This window comes from Ambystoma mexicanum, chromosome 3p, assembly GCF_040938575.1.
Source record: "Ambystoma mexicanum isolate Mex_15411 chromosome 3p, UKY_AmexF1_1, whole genome shotgun sequence".
NCBI classification, from domain to species: Eukaryota; Metazoa; Chordata; class Amphibia; order Caudata; family Ambystomatidae; genus Ambystoma; species Ambystoma mexicanum.
The window spans coordinates 774,136,477-774,158,004 of record NC_090925.1 but is presented as its reverse complement, the minus strand read 5'-3'; the positions used below and the strand labels follow the sequence as shown (position 1 = coordinate 774,158,004).

Here is a 21,528-nt window from a genome sequence, read left to right as displayed (position 1 = left end):
ACACAACACTCTGGATCGGAAACTGAATAATCAGTTTCCTCTGTAGATGTTGTTCTTTTCCATGATACGTATCCAGATGTAGCCAACCGCAGGTTATGACACATTAGCTATGCGTGCAGAATTTGGTGAAGTTTTAGAAACATTTTCTTACTTTGAAAGCAATGGTGAAAACTCCAAATGTCACTATCTGTCGAATGGTATTTTCTAGATGCTTTCAGGACTAATATCTAAAAACCGTGTGCTTAATGGCATTTTTAGAGCTCATGGGGAGTTCATGCACATAAAAGAAATTGAGAAAATCGAATCAACCGATTTGAGATTGTCAACTTTGAAAATGTCACAAAGTATCCATATTTCGACATGCACAGAGTAGACAAATAAGACCCATGGCCTCCTTACCAAAGACTGACACTGGAGCAAAGGAGGAGCTTGCTATGACCAGCACAGATTTGAACGGAACATATCCGGAGATGTTCAGGTGCAAATACGATCCACCAACCTTTGCTCAAGAACATCTCCAAAACCACTCTCTAAATAGTGGTGGTGTACTTCTGTGTGCTGCTGTTGCACAGGGGAGTAACCTTTTTTTCATAATGGGACAGAAAGACCAAGTGTGTGCCTTATGCAGCGTGATTCGGCTTCTTTAAATGATTGACTAGATTTGTTAAAGTTTAGAACAAGCAAACACTGTAATGTGAATTGCCTCTATGCGCAACCTAAAACGTTATTAAATGAGCAGTAGAATCAACTAGTAAAGTAACTGAATACATAATATGAAGCAAGGTGGCATAGTAATATTAGAACCCGGGTGGGCGGAGCCAACCAATCAGGTGTCTAGGAACGCAGGTTTGATCCACCGGTGTAAGCCAGTGTTTCAAGCCGCCTGACGGCCGGCTACCCCTGCCGCCATCTTCCCCATCCCCTTTTTTTTCTTTTTTAACCCCTTCTATTCCCCCAAATTACCTTATTGCGGCTGCAGCAGCACTCGTCACCTCAGCCGCACCTTCCTCTATGCACAGAAAGGCCGCCATGGAAAGGGAAGAGAGGCTACTTTTTTAGCACCCTGGGTTGCTGCTTTGGTAACCCGGGGTGATAATGGCCTTAACACCTGATCCGGCCCGCCAGATCATGTTTTAACACCACATTGAGTCTTCAATAATGAGACCAGTGGGCCGCAGACTGTACTGAACTATGAGTAAATATGCAATAACAAATGTGAACGTACATAGACAAATATTTTTGCGGATGATGCTATCCCTGTTACAGAATAGTATAGCATAGTGTAGTATAGTATAGGAGAGTATAGTATAGTTCAGTGTTGTATAGTACTGTGTGGTGTAGATAGGCCTTCCTAATGTCAGGAAACATTGGGCCTCATTACAAGTGTGGCAGTCTCGAAATAAGGGTGCCGGTAAGCTTACCGGCACCCTTGTTTCCGACCGCCACACTACAAGTCTGCCTGCCGGGGCCGCTGCACCCAACAGGTCTGACCTTGCAGGGCGCAGCGGCCCCGGCAGGCAGAGTTGCCATGCAAGCAACTGTGGCGGTGCTTCTGAGTCCCCATTCCCAGGGAGTCGTATGAGACTGGGGACTTACATTTTCCAGCGCCTGACTTCCTGGGCCGCCGGGACTTGTAATGTCCCAGTGGCCCCAGGACGCTAGGTGCCAGAAACGGTGTTACGAGGTCAGCGATAACCCACCAGTCGCACTAGCGGGTTAACCCGCAGACCTCGTAATGAGGGCTGTTGTCTCTAATGCTGGGAAAGTAAGATTTGTTTACCCATAACAGATTGTATCTAGTAGGATTAGGCAATGTAGGTTCTTGTTTAATGTCCAGGCAAACAAGAAATATAGCCTGTAATAGTTTACATTTAATTTGCACACAGTATAACGGAAAAGAGAACTTAGGGAGATGATTCTTTCTTTTTGATCTTCAGATAAGAATCTGAACTCAGTTGGGCTCAAATAACCAGGATTCATTTCATGTGCAATCCTGCCTCCCATTGCAGTATGGTAATATGAGTGGAAATCAGTCAATGTCCACTGTCTGGCCGAAGGATCAACGGATAACTTAGGACTTGAGAAATGTGAAAGTTTATGTAAAGTGTCATAAAGTTATTCTTCTCAACTTTTAGGAAATAATTTTGAAATAACGCAATTGAATTGCACTGAATTGCTAAAAAATGAAGTGATTTGCTATTTGCTAAATGAAACTAATTGGAAGTTAATTTGCTATTCGTAAAAAGAAAAATACAGTTTTGCCGAACCCTAACGCAACCTGATTCTGTTTTCATTCAATAAATACACAGTCTGAGGAATTCCCCCTGGTTCAGTCACCATGTTCGGCGTGACTCAGCAGGCAGGGCACGCCACTGAAAAAGTGGATGATGGGCCTAGGAGCAATTTGTGGAGGATCCGCTGGTCCTCGCTGCATAGCAGGGCCCAGTTCCCAAGCACAAGGCCCTTCTCAGGCTTCCCTTTCTGCAATCCAGTATAGTGAATCCATGAGAACTCCTTTCCCAAGCCAGAGACCTCCAAACCCCCTCCAATGCCCTAAACATCTAAGGAGGTGATTAGCAAGGCTCCCATAAACCCATGGGACTGAAAGACCCCCTTTTGAGAAATTCACAAGGTTGGTGGACATGTTTGTGTCTGTAGACTGGTCCGCAGGGTTCATGGACCCCTAAACCCACCTGAACGGTACTCACCAACATGACAGCAACCTAGAGACTTGTTCCCTGCATAGAAGGCACTCCTAGGCTCTACAAATATACACACACAAACACAAAAATTCCAAAATGGCTGCCACACTTTATATAGCTTTTTGACGACCCCCACATCATCATGCCACAATTTCAAACGCTCACCAATAGCTCCAACCCGAGGGAGGGGAGATCTCCATATTTTAGCCAAGCAGCCCAGTCAGGCACTGTGGATTGCAGGAGCACGAGGCTCGTATTTGGAGAAGTATGGAGACTGGAGAGGGATTGATAAAGAGGAGGCTAGAGAGATTGAGAAGTGTGGAAAAGAGAAATCGGGGCAGAGGGGGTGGAGGTTATAACAAGAGGTATTACACTCAGTAAGAGGACATGGATGGTTACAGCAGGAGGAGGCGATATCATCAAGAGTCAAAAGGGGGTTACAACAGGAAGAGGTGCCATCAGTGTGAAGCTGGAGATTACTACAGCTGCAGCCAGTAGTGTCAAAGACAAGGCAAAGGGGGTTACACAAGAAGTGGTTGTGAGAGTGACAAGGAGGAAGTGGTTATTTACAAATGTTAATGACAGTGATGAGTAGTGGCTCTAGAAAGAGTTGACCAAATATGACTAGAGATAGTGAGGGAAGTTCAGACAAGAGAAGCTGAGTTTGTTGAGGTGTTATTAAGATGGTCCAGGATGGCCTCGAGAAGAAAATAGAAACATGAGCAGGATGATAGCTGTAGAGAGACGAAGTGGAGGTGACTACACCTAGGGGTCGTTGTGACCATTATGAGGAAGAGCTGGTTTTGTCACAAAGTGATTGTGACCATGAGAGGAAGAGTGGCTCCCAAAAGAGTTGACTAAAAGTGACAAATGATGGTGAAGGAAGGTGAGGGATATTGAGAGAAGGGATTGATAAGTTTGTTGAAGCATTGTAAGCAAGGCAGAGGCCTATGAAGCCCTCAGGAAGACTCTAGTAATGTCACTAGAAGGACAGCTTCAGGAGAAACCGATAACATCAGGATCAAAACATAGACCCTCATTACGGGTGTGCCGGTTATCAGGCAGTAATACCGGCGGGCTACTGGCAAACCTGCTTTTCTGTATCTGTCACCCGATATCCCGGTATTACGCGGATATTAGGCTGGCAGAGTAACAGTAAGTTCCCATCCCCATGCAGTACCATAGAACTCCATGGGAATGGGTTGCTGCAATCACAGGCACCTGTGTTACCGGTGCTTGTGATTGCAGAAATGATCTGCCGATAGGGTCCTGATCTACCGGCAGGTCAGCCCTTTGGGAGATGCGGGTGCCCCACCGGCAGAAATGTACTTTGTTGGTCCAGAAAAAATGCCAGTGCCGCAATTGCCAGCATTTTTTCCAGCATTTATTCTGGACTGGTAAAGTTGTAATGAAGTCCATAGAGAGGAGGCGATAGCAAACAGAGGACAGGAGGCGGTGTGGACATCAAGGCTTAGGAGTGACACAGAAGCAGTAACATCAGAGGAATGGAATGGTGTGGAGGAGGTGGTTGGAAAGAGAAAAAGACCAGGGCATAAGCAGCAAGAATAGGACATTTCTGGCATGCAAGGTCAGCCCTAGGTAGATCCAGGTGGCAAAGAAGGACCAAAGAGAGTCAGAAAGAAGAGAACAGGATCAAAGAGGTGAGTGGGGAAGACACATGTGGCCCAAGGAAGTGCAGGCCTGAGTGACAACTACCTCTCCCTGTCTGGCACCACAAAGACTCCTCTTGCTGGGTAAGCGCTGGCAAGACTTTGCATGAGACAGTCTTCGGGTTAGGGTGCCCAGAAATCCTGCAACTAGTAAGTCCTCTGGACAGCGAACAAGCACTCTAATTGAACTGAGATTCACTAACTTGGGCAAAGGGAACTCTCTCAGGATTTTGAGTTTAAAATGATCCCATTTAGTTTCAGTTGAGAACCCACTGTTGACCATTGTGTACATATTACCCAATTAACACTGTGAAACCTAAACCTTAGTAGGTGTCATCCGCCGCCGCCAAGACTGGCGGATACTTCCGCTGTGTCGCTTGCAGTATGGGTTTAGAGGCTTGTAGTCCTTCCTCTATTTTTACAGCTCTAGCTGCCGTCCTAGTTCCCTCAGCGCGGAGCCCGCCGGGAGTATTTATTCCTCCTCCTCCCGTTGGACACTGCGTTGCAACCCCTCTGGATAGTGTTCCCAGCTTCCGGGTTTACGCTTGCTGTCGACTCTCCGTCCAGATCGTCAGTGTTTTTTGTCTGCTACTGACTTCGTCCTCTGCACGAAGTTTTCCTTCTCTTCGCTACTTTGCCTCTTACCGGTTTCATCCGGTTCCTTCGCCCGGGTCGCGTCTCCCTCCTTCGAGACCCGGTGCCTGTTCTCTTTCTGCTTTCTCCTCTCCGTTCCCCTGGTCCCCTCTCCAGCTGGATTTCCGGTCTGTTTCCTATTTCGTCTTTCTGTTCTCTTACCTGAGTCCTGTGCTCCCTGTGTCCTGCCTGGTCGCACTGGATACTAGCCACGCCTTCTGGCTCCACGTTTGCTACGGATCCTCGCTGTTTGGGTCCGTGCCGCTTCCTGCTGCAGCTTTCCTTCCCGTCTGCAACTCCACTTCGGAGGTTCCTACTTGGAGTCGGACAGAGTGCATTGCGGTGCCTGACAAGGGTTTTTTCTGTCGCTTGGCTTTTTCCCTTGTGTTTCGGCTTGTTCCCGGAAAGGGAGCCACAGGCTTGCTGTTCCATCAGCGTTCACTGTGGCTTCCCTCCGTGACAGGCAATTACCATCAAAGAAGGAGAAAGACTACCTCGCCAGACTAAACCTGTCCTCCGAAAGCTTCGACTCAAGCAGCTCAGGTGAGCAGAGTGTGGAGGCAAGGGGTGAAGTGGGAGCAAAAGGGTCACAGAAAGGACAGTAGGTAGTACCTGTCTTGGTCCCAGGGCGCCTAAATGAGAACAGCAAGTCAGGCAAATTGTTGTGCGACCATCTTAATTTTGGGAAAAGTGCAGCAGGGACGTGTGATTAGTAGACCTACAGTACTTGCCATCAACATTTGTAGTCTCAGCCAGCATGCAATGTCCCCTTTGCAGTGATACAATACTCTGCATCTCGGGAAGTAACCGCCTAAACATTCATTTTTCCTTCCATTATTAATTCACCTAAATTAACCGAAAAAAGTCTGGTATTACTTAGGGGTGCTATGTATTTAATGTCTATTATGAACTAAAATCTGAGGAGGTTGAAACTTTTGTCTACGCTTATCTGAGAGGTCTTGGAATTAGCAGCGATTGAGGTTGTTATTTTAGGAGATTTTAATAGCGAATGTTTGGATCCCCATTGGTATCGGGATCCAGAGAGGATTAGGACATCTGCCTTGGCTAGGAAAAGAGGGAGACTAATAAAATCTGAATTACATAGTTTAGATCTAACCATGGTAAATGGCAATTTGGCAGAAGACAAGCCACCCCAATTTACTTGGGAAAATGGTCCAGCGAAATCTACGCTGGACTATATTTTTGCCTCAAAAGACTTTTTCGGGAACTGTACCAATTTAAAAGTATCAGCAATGAAATCAAGTGATCCTCATTTGCTGGCATTAACTTTGGGCTTTAACATGATAGATCATATAAATGCTGATCGTTCATTGGTGTTGGACGTCAACCTAAGAGATCAATCTTTGGTTTAGAAACCAGGTTTGGCGTTCCGCTTTAATGAATGTATTTTCCATATGGGGCTAAAGATGATGCCCAGTGATTCAATCCAACTAACTATGATAAGGCTATTCAAAGGGTACTGCGGAATCTGTATGTTCCCAAAGTTGGAACAAATCAGGCCCCAAACAGGAATTTCTCTCACAAACACAAGTATGATCAATTCCTTTCATAAAAGAAGCGTGACCTTAATAGAGCTCTAAGGCAGCTCAGAAAATCCAAAATTGGTTATGAGACCAAGGATAAAACACTTAAGCAAAACTATAAAAAGTTGGGTAAAAGGCTATCGGCTTTTATTACACATTGCTGATGCGTAAACAATGTTCTGCTCTATAATCTGTAAAAATGCATATTCGTTTTGGAGATTGATTAAAGACCCTTCAGTCCAATGTTCTCCTCAATTGCAACCAATAGACTCAGCTCTCTGGGATGCCCATCCTTCTAATTTGTATCGGGAGAACGATGGAGCCAAAAGGGCTCCTGTATATAATACTCACTGGTCAGAACATCTGGAAGGTGATTTAGTAGTTAAGGATTTAATTTTAAAAAGTACAATTTCAAATGCCCCTGGTCCAGACGGCCTAGCAAACGCCATGTTAAAGTCAAATATGAACCTTTGGGCTGCTATTCTATATGTCTTGTTCCAAGAAATTTTGAAGTCAAATCACCTGCCGCCATCATGGAAGAAAGCTAATATCGTGGTTATTTATAAAAATGGAGATAGATCGCTTCCATCTAGTTATCAGCTTATCTCCCTTTTGGATGCATCAAGTAAAATCTTTGGAGCTATTATTTTGGAACAACTACGTGTTTGGGCCATTGAGAGTGACTGTCTTGATAAATTAAAATCTGGCCTTTGATTGAGTCTACCGTGACCTTCTTTGGAACAAGTTGGCTGCGATAGGCTGTCCCCCTGGTATATTGAACATATTGATCACCTTGCACTCTGATAACAGGGTGAGGGTTCTATTAGACCGAAAGGGAATCTATATGAGGTGGGTCAACACACGCTGCGGTTTACGGCAGGGTTGTGTCTTGGCACCATTCTTATTTAATCTGTATATTAATGATCTTGGTAAAAAGCACTTAAGAACGCACAAAACCGAAATTAGGAAATCTGCCAATTAAATGCCTGGCCTACGCCGATGAAATAGTCTTGCCTGCCTCGACCCCTAATGACCTTCAAATAGCCTTGACAGCTACCAACGCTTATTTTTTATCCTTAAATTTACAATTAAATGTTGATAAATCAAAAATGTTGATGATAAACTATGTAAAAAAAGACAAATTAAATTACAACTGGTCTATAGGCCACCAGCGATTGGAAGTTGTTCAAACTTCAAATATTTGGGTGTCGAGATTGGCGCAAAAAGAACAAAACAACTGATCTAGATCGGATAATAAGGAAAAAAATATTAAACGTGTCTGGAAGATTATCGGTTACTACGTTGGTTAAGTTTCACCACCAAAAACGGTTCCAAAATTGCTTTTTGGGGCTGAGACAGGTTTGTTATCAGATGAATGGGATAGGGTTGAATAGATATTATGGAAAAGGCTTTTCATTCTCCCGAAGGGGATCCCGATTGGAATCATTAGACATGAAATGGGCCTGGTTTCAATGCAGGCTTGTGCTGATTGGAAGAGGTTACAACTGTTGAGGTCGCTTTTGCAGCCTCCGGACAATTGTCTGTTGTTTGAATTACGTTCAGTGTTACTCTGTAGTACATGTAAAGTGTTGATAGAATAGTTTCAGGCATCTATGAAGCGTCTGTCTGAATATGATGTAGAAATTCAGAAGCTTCTGCTCTTTCTCTCCAAGAGTAAAAAGAGTATATTCGAATTGGACTGGATAAAGAACAGAGCTTCAGCAATTAATTATCGACTGCTTTATCATTTAAAGTACGAAGTGAGAGCTTTTAACGAGATGCCTCTGTATCTTAAACATCATCGCACAAAGGAACCATAAATTGAAATTTTACTCTTTAAATTGAACCCATTACCTAGCAGAGAAGTTACTGGTGCTAGACACGGAATTGATAATTCCCTGCGTATTTGTAGGTTTTGTGCTCTCTATCTGGAAACAATTTGCCACCTTGTCACTGAATGTGCTCCTCTCTCTGAACATCGTTTTAATTGTTTTAATCGGTTTTGTGTCAGACGAATGTTTATTTAATACCAAATGGTTTTGGGCAAGGATTCTAAATAGATGTGAGCCCTTTTTGGATATATCAGTTTTGAAAAATTAAAAATCTATCAATGTGTAGTTTATGGAATGAAATGTTCTTGTTATTCTATGGAATAAAATGCTTTTTATATTCTCAAAGGTTTTAGCATACTGAGTGTTATTTGCATTGTATCATAGTGTCATGTGATCTATATTTATATGTGTTCATCTCTTTTTTTGCAAAGGTTTTTGTTTTTAACGATATGCAAATAAATAAATAAATAAATAAAATAAATGAAAACTCATTGCAACACTTGCCACTCTCCATGGTGTGGCGCTAGATGCACACTGCACTCACAATGCACAAGGATGGATCCATACTCTACATGATACATTATTTACCATCCTGCAGTGTGGCACTAAATGCCATCCCCAAGAGATCACCCGTAGCATAGGGAAGTGACATGCTCTGCTTAAGAGTAAATAGGTTTGCAGGAGCTTCATAACTGGAGCATTGTTACTGTAGAGGAACAGGGAATTTAAAAACAAACAAATCATCTTTATGAACCACCCTGTCAGTGCACTGCATTTTTTATGTAAATTGTTATGATCTACCAAAGTGGCAGGGTCATATTAAGAATTATTTGTATTCATGGAATAAAAAATGTTAATAATATGTGAAAATAATGGGTGCTTATTTGTTGAGTTAAAAAGTGTTTACCAAAATGCAGTCAACCACCTCAGCAGCCTATAGTCGTTGCTTTTATCTTATATTTAGGCTTTGCTTTTTTCCTATATTTAGGGAATGTTGCAGCCGTGTCTGAGTCCATGCATCACTGCAGTGTCGATACTTTATTAAGAAAGAATAAAAGACTGTGGAGCTCCAAGAAGAATACTTTCCTAAATGTTTCTGGTGCTGGCTGCACCTTGCAGCCTGAACAATCTCCCTTGTTGTGCTATAGGACCACTCTTGCTGCGAGTCTGGCGGCAGCACCCCCACCACATCACCAGAGGGCTGGAATCATGCTGAAGAGACATTTCTTTTTTTTTTTTTTACATATGTATAGCGCACAAATAGCCCTTGGGCATTGTGCCGCAATTACTTGAGGGGAACTTAGTCACAGGGAAGGTACAAGCGGGTTATGCATTTACATGTTGTACATTCATACATTTAAGCACAGGTTATAAATACATTTTGCAGGTTAACAGGAGATGCAGCAAGCAATCACATGAGGTGAGTGTGGTGTTAATCACGTGAAGCGGCAGGACGTTGCACGGGTGAGCTCATGTCCCTGGCCTGACTTAAAGGAAGCGAATATGGCATCTGTGTTATTGCCAGAGTTTCTCCTGTGGTTTGGGAAGTGATAGCACTGATTGCATTGTGGTTGCTCTGGGAATATAGCAACCAAAATGTCCAGGACCTCCCATGTAACTGCAGCGACAAGTACACCCAGAGTCATGTGGCTTGATGGTGTGTAGTTGGCTATTCACAGCGCACTTAGGCCTCACCTTGAAATGCTTTCTAATGCTGGTGTGATCATGGCACTTGTGTTTCCTATTAAGAAAGGGAATGTGTAGAGCAGTGTGTGTTATACCGATCACTGGATTTCCGACATGGCGTATAAAACCTGCATGCGGGGGAAGCTGATACTGTCTTTTAACCTAAGCTCAGCAGGAGCTGTGACAAAGTGAGGAGAGCCTGCATGAAAGGCTGCAGGGATGCCAGGACTCCACAAAGTGTGTGTCTGCATGCCTCTGCTCACTCCCTGCCCTGCACTCACACCACAACAGTAAAACAGAGGGCAAAGGAATGGCTGTGTCAGCTGCTGTGGCCAAACTGAAGGGGGTTAGGGAGCAGATTGTCAGGGATGGGACAACAGGTGGCTCAGACTGAGGGTACAATTAGGAGGTTGGAAGAGCCTAATGAGTGTGTGATCGAGAGTGTCAGAACGCTGCAGCCTCAGGTGTTTTGTTTTTAAATCAAAGAAGGGGATCCTGGATATAAGTATTAGAAATGATTAAAGGGGACCTATTATCTACTGTGAGAGATATGCTCTTAGAATTGGTATCTGTATAGGATGATGGATATAGGCTGGGAGCTCTCAGTGTTGTTCGATTGCCTATGAGGGATCAACATTTATAGGATGCTGGAGGGGGGAACCGTCCTGATAATGATGAAGTTGTCTGAGTAGAGTGATTTGATCCTGGGAGCAGAGTTAAAAGATACAATGCTCCGATAGGCGGGACTTGCTCTTCTCAAACGTAAGCCTGGAAACAATGGCCCATGAGAGAACTGCTTGCAACTAAAAAGAATCTGTGAAATCCTCAGGATTCCACAGTGGTAAGCCACCCTGTAAAATAGAGAGTGTCGCAGCAGCGAATAATGGTCCTGTGGGAGGGGCTTGTTGAGGAGAAGATCAGCCACGTAATACCCGGCTGGGTTTGAGCTGGTGTCCAAAACAGTGTCTTGTGGAGGGGTGTTACTGGAGTTGTTTGCAACATGACCATCTGTCATGGTTTTACCTATGCGATCAATTTTCTCTCTCGGCTTTCCCCAGGTTGTTCAGATCTGATGGATTTCTGTGTTGTTTTGAAATCATTCTCGACTGAGAAAGATAAGATTATATCTGATTATTTGCAGCAAAGGTTTTGTCGTGATGTGCCTGCTCGGCCCATCTGCTCTTTCTCTGACTTCTGGATTTCAGTTCCTAGAGTCCACTGAGCTAGGATCGGCGGCCGAGCCTTTTCCATCCCAGCTGTACAATTACGGATTAATCTTCCTTTCGACCTCCGAAAAATTGCTGATAATTTGGCCTTACGGTGCCATAACAAAACAATCTTATTTCAGTAATCGTTTAATTATTTTTCCCTAAGTTTCTCACTGGATCTCCCCAGCGCCATTATGCCTACCGGTGTAAGCTGCGCTATATAACAAAGTATAACATTAACAGTTTAACATATCGGGCTGGGTGAGGACACTGATGCCCCATCTCCCTCAGTGTGTCTTTCTTTGTAACTGTTATGTAAAGCTAGTCATGGGTGAATATTTAGCTAAATGCCAATAAAAGAATTAAGCAAAAAAATAGAATAAACAAAACAACTTTGATAAATGGAATCAGAGATATGATAGTGCCCTGTGCGTGCTGATGTAATGTGCCATGTTTAAGTTTCTAATAATATCGTTTGAGCTTCATAACCACAGCATTGGCAGTGTAGAGGAATGGTCAGGGGCCTTGAAAGCAAAGGGATATTTTTCATTGGGATACTTATTTCTTTTAAATGTACTCTTGTGACGTACAATTGATTACACAAAAGCATAGCGTTTGACCAAAACACACTGCAGGGAAGCCATTATCGTCTACCAGGGATGCAGTGCTACTGCAAGGTATCTTTGATTTGCTGATACAGTAGCTGTACTTGTATTTGTATGTGTATTGCATTTGTAGGTAATACGGGAATTCAAGGTAAGCAGCGACTTATAAATAATGTGTTGTTAGGCAGTAATTATGCAAGATGCTTGTCACATCAGAGGGTTGTGAAGGCATGTGTCTTTCCATAAATGGCCAAGGAGGCTGTAAAATAAATGGAAAAAGCATTCATGCTCTGGAGGAGGGAGGCAATTTTGACCAGCTGAGAGACTATCTGCAAGCGCCTTTGCCAGTTCCCCTATGAACAATGATCACATGGAGGGATCAGACTATGTAAACAAACAGGCTTAGGCTGATGGTGACATTCTATGGGCTCAACCGCTCCCCCAGACTACCGATGCCCTCTCCAAATCTGCTCATCGGGTTTTAAATACACCCACAGATGATTTTCTTTTCTAGTTTGTGTATTCTAAAATACACATACAATTATACAAACATTCCATAAAATCACATCTAGTTATTTCATTTATTTCCAGCTTTTACGAGCTTCTTACCTACGATTATCGATCCTCTCCCACCCCTGTTTGCCTCAATGGGCCTCATTACGACACTGGCGCTAAGTGGTTAACGGCACCGTAAAAGGCTGCGGCGCCGTTAACCACTTAGTGCCTTACTACAAGGTCCCTTTGCAGGACCCGACCTGAACGGCTGGTCTGGACCCGCCGTTAAAGTAGGGACCCGCAAAGGGACCTCGCAGGCAATTACGGTACCGCAATTTGCGGTACCGTAATTGCCGTCTTCCCCACTCCCATTGAGCCCTATGGGGCAAAAATGGGAATGGGGAAGGGCCATGGGGAAATACCGCCCCTCCAACCTTGGAATGGGGCGGTATTTCCCCATTTCACCATGGCGGACTCGTTACAACACCAGCACCAACCATGGTGCTAAGAGCGCCATGGTTTAGCGCCGGTGTTGTAATGAGGGCCAGGTCTAGCTCCACCACTTTCCAGAAGTGTACTACAAATTCAAGCTTATTTGCCTTCCACTGATACATCAAGACCGTAGATATTCGCCACCTACACACTGAAGGTGATGTACGAATCCTCCCTGGTGTTGTGTGCAATATTGTTTTGTGTTGGGGCATTTGAAGTACAGATGCTTTAAGGTTTCTACACAACTTACAGATTCTATTTAGTTTTGGTATTTTAGGTCTAGGGCCCTTGATCTTTTACGGTTTTCAAGCGATTTAGCCTAAAGTTTGTGCAAATACATCTACACTCTTTGTCTGGAAACCAGTGTAAATATGGATGAAGAGTATGATGGTCTGGAAGGTAGTTTAAATATTCTACTGTATATTTCAAGGACATCAGACGTGCAAAAGTTTGATTCCAGGCCAAAAGACTGCGCTTTTTTAAAAATGTGCTCAACTTTGTTTCCAGAGTGTCTTCCATATTTCCATCAAACTCAAATCCCTCATAGAATTGTTGGTTTAATTCCGCAATTTCTTCTAATTCCAGGTTTTTCCTTTAAGCAAAGCTTCTTATAAGATCTCTTTAATTTAATATTAGTATTTGTTGACCCATTCATGTGTATTTTTATTGTTCCACCCCTAATAGAAATAAATGTTTTGAGGGACACTAAACCCAGTTTGTATCTTCATAGTGCTTGTGATGTACTGTTTGGGACCCCTTCTCTTTATTGCAGTGAGAGCATGCTATGGGTGATTTAGGTTCACCTTTAAGGCATGGATTAATATTGTCTGGGGTATCCATTGTTGTATGTGATGTTGGAATGCAAGCATAAATCCCCTTCATGGTTGGTGTAGGGGAGGGCAGAAGAGCAGTGCTTGGAGACATTGCTTCCAGGTGGCAGCAGAGAGCAGGCGGTGAAGTAAAGGAAGAAATAAACTCGTGAGATTGGCTGAGTTACTATAATGTAATGGAACCAGATGAAACATCACTTTAGAATGTATTCCAGACAGACACATATAAGCCAGCTTTCCTAGATGCCCTACTACAGTGTCCCGCAACCATTGGTTCTCCAGATGTGTTGAAAAAAAATTCCCTTGAGTGATAGCCAGCATAGTCTAGGGCGCAAAATCACAGGTTTTAGCCTCTGCTCTTGATACATTCAGGGGATGCTTGTTCAACTCCTGTCATGATAAATTCTGGGCTACAAGAAAAACAACGTGTTCAAACCTTTGGTCCACCAATCTTCTGGCAATATAGCATGCCTACAAACACACTTTTAGCTCTAGAAGCCAGCATGCATTGTGGGCCGAGCAGGCACTTGCAGTCATGATGATGCCTGTTGAATTAACCGTGTTGAGAGGCAAGGAGAAACCTACCGGCGAAAAGATAGAAAGCACCTTACAGAGCGTTATCAGTCGCATCTCAATGATAAAGAGTGCTGATAAGTGTAAATGAAACATCTGCTTGCGGACCAGAAATAAAGAGTGATATGTCCAAATGGCACTACCAAGTACAATAGACTATCTATAAAAGTCCTTACCTAGGCGTTCTCGTTGCTGTGAAGGAGAAAACACTGTGTAAGGTCAATAAAACACAATACACGAAATGACAATTTAAAATAGTAAATTCCTAATATATCAAAAGCTAAATATTTTCCTCAGAAATAGAGCAGGTAACTTATAATACAGGGTATTAGTATATTTGAATTATGGCAGTAAAATCTTTTTTGGCCAGCTCTACATATTTTATTCTTGTGAGGGTTACAAAGCCAAGGTATTGCTCATAACAAAAAAAATGATTTTGTACTCCCAATAGCTCTTAAATTGTGTTAAATCAACAACCATATAAAGAACACAATCTTGTTCTCTAACTAAATAGGTCACTTTAACTATTGCCTTAGAGGTCAATGTAAAAGAGTGCAGCTCTAACCAAACTTTTGCTATGTCTAATATAGCATGCCATTTTTTTTATGTCCTTGCATCATGGGATGGAGGTACCTCCATCCTGTCTGATGAGGCCCCAGAACAAAAGTGGTCTTAATGCAACATAGTGATCGATACACTCAAGATTGGTCTCAAGGTGGAGTGGTAAAATCGGCATACCCTTGGGCAGAGACAATATTTTAAAAAGCCATTCTCAACTTTAAGAAATGAAGGGCACACCCTAAATCACCATAGTTCTGCTCCATAGGTGGCGGCTTGTTTTGCCTTCATTTTGTGCTACTGGAGCACCGAGCGCAAAGCTCCTTGACCGTGAGATTTTGCATAATTATATCTAACGGCTGATTGCATTGCTAAAGTTATATTTACTTTTTCTCAAGCCTCCAATAATCAAACTCTTTGACCGGCTTGACCAGTGTTTCCTTAATTGGTAAATGTATTAATGGATTTTTGTTATAGGTGGTTCAGAAAGCCAGAGTCTTTGACTTTACTTTGTTGATTGTTAGTCCTGTTTCTCCTGGAAAGCTGCAAGCTGTTTCGTAAGTCCCACCGGCATAAGAAATATGAACACTACATCATCTGCAAATAAAAGTATCGGTCACTTATCCCTGCCCAAAATTGGAGCATCAGTTGGCAGTGACAACATTTTTTCGATGGCCCCATTAATGTAAAGGAGAACAGCAGGGGCGCCAAAATGCATCTCTGCTGGACTCCCTTCTGGATCTGGGATAATGCAGTTACTTCCTCCGCAGGTCCCCCTCTAACCACTGCCTCATTGACAGTGTACAAAGATTGAATTGCACCAAGAACTGGGAAGGGGAGTCCAAGCATTTGTAAAGTCTCCCACAGATTATTTCTTGGTACTGCAGCGAAAGTGGTCTGGAGGTCAATAAACCAGTGTCAGCTTTCTCAATAAAACATATTTTTGAAAGAGTATACACAATCTAAAGCATTGATCAGTGGTGCTAATCCCTCTCAGGAATGCTGCCTGTATGTGACTTATTAGGATCCTTGCAGCTGCCCACATTTCTACCCTACCCCGAAAGGAGCCTGGCATAAATCTTGCCAACTACATCCAGGAGGGAGATAGGACGAAAGTCACCTGGGCCCTTGAGCCCCCTTTCTTGTAGATTGGCACAATTCTTGCAGATGTCCATGACCTGGGCAGAGCTGCTGAAGCTGCTATGGCTATGAACAATCGTTGAAGCAAGGGAGCCACATGCTGATTTCTGACTTAAATTGTTCGAGTGGAGATGTATCCGGGCTAGGGGGCTTTTTGTTCCCTTGTATTGTAACTGCCTCTGTTACTTCATCCAATCTCGGGAGGATAGCTCAGGGGTAACGTACTCGCCTTAGAAGCAAGACGACACGCAGCAACACTGGTTAGATCCCCGGGTATGCGCTTAGAAACCTCTGGGTATTAAGCGCGTTATAAATAACCTATCATATCGTATCATATCAATGTGAAGAATAGCAGCTCAGCATTGTTATTAGGGTATATAGATGAAAATCATTGAAAGAAAAGGAGCTTCTAGACTCCTGATATAAACCTCTGAAGTGCTCCAACCACGTATTCTCTTGTATGTTGCATTGCAAATTAGCCTTTTCGGGAGGATAGCTCATGGGCAACGTGCTCGCCTTGGAAGCAAGACGACACGGAGCAACAGAGGTTCGATCCTCGGGTCTGCACTTAGAAACCTCTGGGTATTGAACGTGTTATAAATAACCTATCATATCATGTCCTTGCTGTGCGGTAAGGTTCCAGAAAGTGAAATCTTTCTCTATGCTAGCTTGAAACAGAGATTACATGAGCTGATTTTTTTAAGCTCATCTGCACTTGCTTAAGGAATAGCTATTGCAACTGTCCAAATCTTTCGTTATTTGTATTAAATTTCTTTTGGCCAATGAACACTCATCATCAAACCATGAGTTTTTTTAATGGCATTTCTTTTGATTGGGTTTCCATTTCTCACGAATATTGAGCCCCAGTATTTACAAGATCTTCAAAATGTGACCCCAGCTCGTGATCCAATATAGCTTGAGTAGTAAATGCCTTCTCTAGGAAAGGGAGTGCAGCTCCATACATGCTGCTTATGAGTTACAGCTTATTAATATGTTCCTATTTCAGGGTTTGTTGAATTATGACCCTAAATTCTTTAATCCAGGGCCACAGTGCCAAGTTAAGCAGAACATAGTCAGTATGGCTACTACCGAGTTTGTTAGAAAATATTTAAACAGCTGGTTTGTCCCTAGCAATTCTACCATTGCTGGCTCTTAAACCCAGTGCCAGAGGAGTGCGGGCAATTGTCAGGGCATTGTTGTGTTGCCTCATAGGGCAAGTGCCTGAGAGATCTAGGATATCCCATGCCTGATCCCTCTGAACAGTGATGCCAAGCATTTGGGGTAGTGGCTCAAATTGTATATACAAATCACCCAATACAATAATGTGTGCATCCTTGATATGCATTTTGTTCCAGATATTTTTGCTGTTACTATATTGATTGGTGAATTATCCCCATTCTTTGTTGGTTTATTACACGCGTTGACTATTAAGAATGCCAACCCATTTCCCATTTGCACTGGAAGTTCCTTGAAACTGGTAGATTCTCTCAGCGGATTAGTTATCTTTGCATCAATGCTAGCATCCACCCAGGTCACCAGTGCACCACTGTGTCTTCCTCCCCACCCTTTTGTACCTCTAGTAAATTAAGATGCATATCCCTGTATTATTACGTCATTCATAGCCGAACATTTCTTGCGTACAGATGATATGGTGCTGACGAAAAAAGTTACACCACCCATCATCAAGAAGATCTTCTGTGAGCCCTGCAGTGTTCCAAGATACGATAACATGGTCGGGTGCAATATTGGGTGGGGATGAGGCCAACCCAAGGGAAGTCAGATTACTCCTGGAATATATGCTCTTTCAGTACAATGAATCAAGACCATGTCTGCCTCAGTCTCGCATATTGTTTGTGGGCTGTCTGATACTGCCCCTTGGCCTCGGACGTCAGCGTTGAATTTGGTGCAAATAGCAGCTTCATGCTGAATGGCTGGGTCAAGGGTGTTCTCTGGTCGCGTATAAGTGAAGAGAATTCAAGGTCCTGGTCTGAGGTCGATGTTAGTTCTTGAGGGGGGTAAAGATCTGTAATGATTGCAGATTGGTTAGAAATATTATGTTTCCTATTTCATTATGCATGCAGCTTTGTGTAGCCTCACAGGAGGTCAATATGTAGTCTATCATAGAATAAACATTGTGAACCTGTAAGGGTGCAGAAGTAAGGCTCGGACACAATGGTGGCATATTTTGGGTATAGACTTTTATTTATCTAGATAAGAGTTGGGAAAAAGCCTCACTATTCCTTAAGCTAAGCAGGGTTTTCCTACATCAAAGAAAACTAGTGAAATTGTCAGGAAGTCCAAAACTAAAAGGTCTGTAACTGTTGTGTCTCAAAACCTACCTCTGTCCTTAACACTAACAACTTAACGCAACTGTGCAAGGATGATCTCTTCTGAAACTAAAGTGTTCATGGCAACTCCTACCAACAGAAAAGTTCCCTATCTCTCTGGTAATCAAAACCGATGGAAATAAACAATGTTCACAAATATAAGGCATGGGGTCTGTTCCTTTCCCCTAGACTTCTTCTTATCTCACGTTCCTTCCTTTTGGGCTCCTGAGCCCCTGTATCCTCTTAGGTAAATGTCATTGGGCAATTCACACGTCTTCATCCTACCAACTTGGCACAGTTCGCTACCAAGTGTAGAATTCTTTCAATCAGTTCCAGGGTTATTGACCCTCTCAATCTCTCGTGTGGGTGTGGATCCCAGACTGGCAATATTCTAAATGGCGTGGTTCACTCTCCTGCAAAGCAAATGTCCTTTCATGGACTGTCTCTCTTTCTCTCACAGGATCCCATACTCTCTTATTCTTTGTCACTTCAAACTTCGGTTTCTCATATCGGTGCAGGTCACAGACTCGCAGTGTAGCATGGTGCCCACTTGGTTTACTCCCCTGCCAAGCATACAACTCTTCCTTGTTTGCTTCTTTCACAATCAGGGTCCCAGACCCTCTTGGTCTTGACTTCTTATTTGGGTGCGGGTCCAGACTCGAACTGGAGAGTAGTATCCACTTGGTTCACTCCCCTGCCAAGCATACAACTCTTCCTTGATTGCTTCTTTTCCACACAGGGTCGCAGATCCTCTTATTCTCTGATCAGGGTTTAAAGCCTGAGATCCAAATGTTTGAGGGGGAAAAGACTGAAGATTATTTTTCTGAAAATAACCTTTGGTCTTTTCTCCCTGAACATTTCCAACTTTGCCTCCATGCCCCGCCCCCACCCACACCCCACACCCCTACTTACCTTGCAGCCGCTGACACGCAGGGCCCCTGTGACGCCTGTTCCCTTTCACTTCCGTGATCGGGAACCGGCACAGCAGGATCCTTTCCTTTTTTGGGGCTTTTTCAGGATGGCTGCGAGGACACCTCTGCAACCCCTGCTCACAATATAGTGAGCAAGGGTGCGAGGGAAACCCCTGCAGCCCCTCCAACCCTTAGCACTGCATGGGTGATTTGGTTGAACTTTTTCGGACATTTGGAATTTTCAAACGGGCGAAATTCCACCAAATCACCCATTCGGTCTAATAAACCCAGTCATTTTGGATAATTCCTTATTCTCGACTTCTTATATGGGTGTGGGCCCCAGACGTGCAATCCGTTATTGTATCTATTTGGTTCACTCTCCTGCCAAACATACGATTCCTGTTTCTTTATCATAGTTATTCCCAGGGTCCCTACCTACCTAGACTTCTATATGCCTCACGGTCCCAGACCCTTTCATTTCAGCTTCTGCTTTCACCCTGTTGCTTCCCCGGACCTCTAGCTTCTTTTCTCTTGGGCAACCTGTTTACCTGTTTGTGTCTTCCGTGTAGGTGCCGGCATTTCCAGAGCAGATGCCTCCCTTCTCGAGGCTCCGGTAGCTTTCGAGTGACCGGTGGGGTTTGCAGCGGCTCTTCAGATGTCTGCCTCTTCCCGGCTGTGCGTTCTCTCTCCCGCACACTTTGCCAGGGTCTTTGGCACCCAGAGGTTACCGCTCAGCAGCAGCCTGAGTAGTCCTTTGATCCTGGACCACGTTCGGGTTCTCCATATCCTCCTCCATTCACAACTTCCCTTTCCGCTCTCTTCTGCTTCTCTGGTGCACGGCTCCCGCAGTTCCTCCTCAGAGGATCGCTCTCCTCCAGCATCCCAGCTAAGTTGCTTTCAAACTCCTGCGTGGGACTGTTGTACAGCTTGGGGCCAATCATTTGCCCTGAGGAGTTAGACCGTTCACTCTGGTTCTCTAATGTGATCCTCGGACACCTGGTCTTCTTCTTCACAGTATTAGTTTTAAAACCATATGCATGATACTTTGTATTCTCTGGTATTTCAGTCTTGACAAGTATATTAGGTTGACTGACTTCACAATAGAACACATTGGGCCCCATTACAACCATGGCGGTCCGGGAACTACGGTACCGGTAAGCATGCCGGTACCGTAGTTCCTGGAACGCCATACTACGTGCTCTGCTTGCGGGTGCCGTTTCACCCACCAGGTTTTTCCTGTTGGGTGTAACGGCACCTGCGAGCAGAGCACGTTGGATGCACCGGCACAACTCTGAATGTGCCGGTGCATCCGATGTCCCCATCCCCATTCAGCCCTTTGGGGCAGAATGGGGATCGGGTCGCCCTTGATTCCGGCACCCGAAAATGGGCAATTACCGGGTCCGCCGAGCTCGGCATGACCCGGTTCTTGCCCATTCGCGGGTGCCGGAAAAAATGCAACTCCGGCGGCAGCCGTGCCCGGAATAAGGGCACGGCTAACACCAGAGTTGTAATGAGGCCTATTGACTCTATCTAGAGAGGGGGAAGTAGGATTTGATATTGGAGAAGGGGTTGGGTGTATTACAGCAGGATCATACCGTGTTTTCTGAGAATGGTCATTCTCCATGTGATCCTACCTCGGTGCACCACCCGCAGGGGGACGATTGCACTGTGGGCGCACTGCCCTGGCCCTATGGGAAAGGTCTCCCCCTAGGGGAGAAAGGACGATAGCCTCAGATTAGTAACAAACCACAGAGTGGAAGCTATAATCTTTGGCTCTCCGATGTTCCAGTCTCCAGACATATATAAGTTTGAATTCTTTCAGTAAACCTTTTAGGGCCTTGCGTCCCCACTCCAATCTAACACAGGATCCAGAACCTCATTAACGTCTGCTCACAATAAAATGTTTCCCGTTGGATCACTATTTAAATAATGTGCTCGTTCACTAAAGAACACCTGTCCATTAATCGAAAGGAGGAGGCAGTCACACATGTGGCATGCTTGATGGCATAAACTTTTATTTAGTGGAAATAAAGCGGAGACCCATCCCTCCCTAACTCTAAGAGGGGTTTCCCTGACTCTACTAAGGAACTGAGGAATCAGTCAGAATGTTAAAGTAAATAAAAAGAGTCCATTGTCGTGTTGTAAAAATGCCTACTTCTGTCCCTCACGTTTGTAACTAATATTAAAGAGGTAGTGGATCTTCCTGGTACAGAACAACTCCCTTCTTCTGGACAATGAGCCACAGTTCCAATCATAGGTGGGAACTTCGCCTAAGAGAATGACTCCCTTGCCTGGGTCACAGTTCCCTTCCAAGGAATCAAA

At 44.0% G+C, this 21,528-nt stretch overlaps 1 protein-coding gene across 2 annotated transcripts in view; it reads right to left on the bottom strand.

The window, feature by feature from the left end:
* Positions 1-21,528, bottom strand: part of LOC138580852 (integrin alpha-D-like) — a 750,488-nt gene that overhangs the window by 241,499 nt on the left and 487,461 nt on the right. The window lies entirely within an intron of this gene.